Source organism: Carlito syrichta, unplaced genomic scaffold, assembly GCF_000164805.1.
Source record: "Carlito syrichta isolate Samal-C Ts95f unplaced genomic scaffold, Tarsius_syrichta-2.0.1 Scaffold303058, whole genome shotgun sequence".
NCBI classification, from domain to species: Eukaryota; Metazoa; Chordata; class Mammalia; order Primates; family Tarsiidae; genus Carlito; species Carlito syrichta.
The window spans coordinates 397,721-402,132 of NW_007247154.1; positions in this window are offsets into that span (position 1 = coordinate 397,721).

Genomic DNA, 4,412 nt, shown 5'->3' on the forward strand with positions numbered 1-4,412 from the left:
AACTCAAATCACTCTATCAAAAAGATACCTGCACACGAATGTTTATCACAGCATTGTTCACAATAGCAAGAACCTGGAACCAACCATGCTGTCCATCAAAAGAGGACTGGATTTTTAAATGTGGTACATATACACCATGGAATACTATGCAGCCATAAAAAAATAACAAAATAATGAATTTCACAGCAACCTGGATGGAACTAGAGTCTATATAATACTGAGTGATCTCTCACAGAAACAAAGATCTGAGTACCACATGGTCTCACTCATATAGTGGACCTTGAACCTCTATCATAAAACTACAAGAAAAGGACTGACAGTGGTGGGAAACTATAGGGGGGTTGAGAGGGAAAGGGAGGTGGGACTAACGGTAGTCAATATCTGTCTGGGGATGGGGAGATGCCCCTTATTAACAAGGGTGCCTGAACGATGCACATTTGTATACCTAACCCTTAACTGTACCCCACAATTTTATAATAAAAGATATGTTAAAAAAAAAAAAAGAAAGAGAACTACAGGCCAATATCACTAATGAACATAGATGCAAAAATTCTCAAAAGATTCTAGCAATTGGATCCAACAATACATCCCCAAAAATCATCCACTATGTTTTTGGATTCATCTCTGGGATGCAGGGCTGGTTCAACATCTGCAAGACCATAAATGCAATTCAGTACATCAACAGATGTAAAAACAAGAACCACATGATTATATCGCTAGATAAAGAAAAAAATTTTAGTAAAATTCAGCATCCCTTCTTGATAAAAACCTTTGAACACTTAGGCATAGAAGGAACATGCCTCAAAATAGCAATTGTCGTCTATGATAAGCCCACAGTCAGCATATTGCTAAATGGACAGAAACTGGAAGCATTTCCCTCGAAAACCAGGATAAAACAAGGTTGTTCACTCTTACCCCTCCTGTTTAACAGTGTGTTGGATGTCCTAGCCAGAGCAATTAGGCAAGAAAAGGAAATCAGGGGTATCCAAAGAAAAAAAGGAAGTTAAGTTATCCCTCTTTACTGACAATATTTTCCTATACTTCAAAAATCCAAGAGAATATGTCAAAAATTTCCTTGAACTGATATAGGACTTTCACAAAGTCTTGGGATACAAAATAAATGTACAAAAGACAGTCTTGTTTTTAGACAACAAAAACAAACAGGCAGAAAACCAAATAAAAAGCACAATCCCATTCACAATAGCCACACACACACACAAAAAGAATACCTTGGCATCTTCCTCAGAAAATGAATGAAAGACCTTCCATCAGAGAAGGGAAAGACCTTTGTAATTTTACAATGAAAATTACAAAATAATACTCAAAGAAATCCAAGAAGACACAAACCAATGGAAAAATATTCCATGCTCATGGATAGGAAGACTCAACATTGTTAAGATATCTATTCTATCAAAGACAATCTACAAATTCAATGCAATACCCATTAAATTACCAACATCATTCTTCTCAGATCTGGAAATGACAATGCAGAAATTCATATAGAAACATAAGTGAACCCTGAACACTTACCCTAATACTATAATAAGGGGATAGGCAGTAGGGGGATACTGCCAGGATAGGAGGTGAAGGGAGGGACACAACATCAATAAGGGTACCTAATCTAAAACCAGGCAAAGAAGGAACCAAAGGGCAGTCCAAACTTTACCTGTATGATGACCACTTGGATATCCAAACCTGAATTGTACTTCACATCTTTACAATAAAATATATAAAGGAAAAATGTCAGATTTTAAACCTCATTACCTTATAAATAGATCCCTCCACCCTAAGAAACAGGCTTATCATCAGTTACTTGGATTCTATGCTTTTTAGGACCTTTAAAAGCCATCTTACTACTTTTCATATTTAGTCTTTGTTGGTTTAACTTTCTTATAAAGTTTCAGTCTTCCAGACTACAACAATTTCATGTAAAGGTGATGCTGGCACATAGCTTCCAACCATCCAACACATCCCACTTTCTGCTCCATGAAATAAGGACATCTTCCCTTTGGGTTCCTTAAGTCAAGCAACCAGAGTTTTTACTCCTTCAACGCTAGACAGAGCCTATGCCCATAATATCAACAAGAAGTAGTTACAGAAAATGGAATTTCATGCATCAAAAACACCTGAAGATTAAAGAGTAGTATATAATCTCTGAGGAGAGAATGTGATGGGAGTTTGGCAGGCAGGACTCACTTTCTAGGATAAACAAGTCTAATTCTTCAAGACCAGTGGCTGAGGCAGTTCCTCTAGACAGGCAGATGGCCTAGTTTTCTAAGTGCCCACCGTGAAAAACTGGATGTGGTTGAGAACCATCTAGAGCTAACTAGAACCAAGATGGCAACTAGTTTGCCCACTACCTGACTTTGCCCCTCATTATCCCCTCATTATAATAACACCTTCCAGTACCATGACAGTTCTTATTATGCCCATTTATAGTAACAAACTGGGTGGAATCCCAGTTTTTAGAAATCTCCAGTTCTTTCCCAGGAATTCCATGAATATTTCACCCCTTAGCACAGAATCAAGAGATAAATACAAAAATAAAAGCCTAACAACGTACAGCCGCTGTTCTTCCTATAGACCAGCTCTGGCTGCTCTGCCTATGGAGTGACCTGCTCTCTGTCATTTCAATAAAATTGCTTTCATTTCCCAACTGAAACCCCAGCAATGTACAGGGACTGTGCTGCCTAGAGTAGCCTTCCTTCTGTTCCTCTTTTCTTTTAATAAACTGACTTTCATTTTACCTTGTCAGCCTGCTCTTGAATTGTTTCTTGTGTGAAGTCAAGAATCCACTTTGCCTCTTGCACTGGATCTCAACATTGGGGTCCTCCATCTTATATCAACTGGATAATTATACAGCATAGATACATATCAAAACATCAAATTGTACCCCGTAATTGTATACAAATTGCAATATGTCAATTAAAAACAATTTTTAAAAATGTATGGGATGTAGCTAAAGCAGTTCTTAGAAAGAAATTTATAATTTAAATTCTAACATGTGAAAAAAAGAATGTTCTTGACTGGGAGTGATGGCTTATGCCTGTAATCTCAGCACTTTGGGAGTCTAAGGCTGGAGGATTGCTTGCCAGATGTTTGAGACTGACCTGGGCAACAAAATGAGACTCTGTCTCCATAAGAAATGAAAAAATTAGCTGAGAATGCTGGTGTATGCCTGCAGTCCTGGCTACTCTAGAGCCTAAGGCAGAATAATTGCTTAAGCCCAGGAGGTTGAGGCTGCAGTGAGCTGAGATCATGCCACTGTACTCCAGCCAGGTGACAGAGTGAAACCCTGTCTCAAAAAATGTTTTTTTAATTTAAAGAAGAATTTTCTGAATAATCGATCTAAGTTGGCACATTAAGAAACTAAGAGAAAAGGCAGATTAAATAAAAAGTAAGTAGAAGGAAGGAAATAAGGGTAAGAACAGAAAATAGAAAATAGGTGAACAATGGTGAAAACTTATAAAAGTATAAGTATGTTCTTTGAAAAGTTCAGTAAGATTGATAAAACTGTAGCTAGGCTAATGAGAGTGAACACAAATTGCTAGTATTGGGAATGGGAAAAGGCATTTCATGATACATCCTATAAATATTAAAAGAATAATAAAATATTTTGAACAACTTTATGGCAAAAATTAACAACAGATATAAAGTAAAAAAAATTCTTTGAGAAACACACATTTTGCAGGTCTATATTTTTACTGGGTTCTTTTTTTTTTGTTTTAACCTTACACTTTTTTCTTTTTTATGTTCATGCTTTCCTTTAAATCCTCAGGCATGTTTATAAAGAACAGTTTAAAGTTTGTTATGCGAATATCATCATCTCTGTGACATCTGGGTATGCTTCTGTTGATTGGTTTTGCTCCTGACTCTGGGTCATATTTTACTGCTTCTTTGCATATCTGGCAATTTTTTTTTTCATTTGATGTTGGATATGTATGTGACATATTGAGTATTTAGATTTTGTTGTCTTCCTTTCATGATTACTGAAGTTTGTTTTGGAAGGCAGTTAAGTTACTTGCAGATCAGCTTGCTCCTCTGAGGCTAGTTTTGATTCTGATAAGGGCCGATCTAGAGTAACCTGTAATCTATGACAAGTTTAGCCCCACATCCAACGTATGGTCTTCAGTGAAATCCTTTATGTTCAAAGAGGTCTCTTCCCTCTGGTTGGGAGAAACTTGAATGTTTCTTGGCCCATGAGCTCAGACTTTATCCAGTCTCAAGAGTTTCCAATTCATTCTACACACATGCAGGTCAGTATCTGCCAAAAACTCCAGGACACTCCTCTACAAATCTCTGGAGTGTTTTCTCTGCAAAGTTCCATCCTTTCTTATACCGAACCCCACAAATTCCAGACACCTTGGCCTCTCCAAGTTTCTACTAAGTTTCCTCAACTCAAGGTTAGGGGC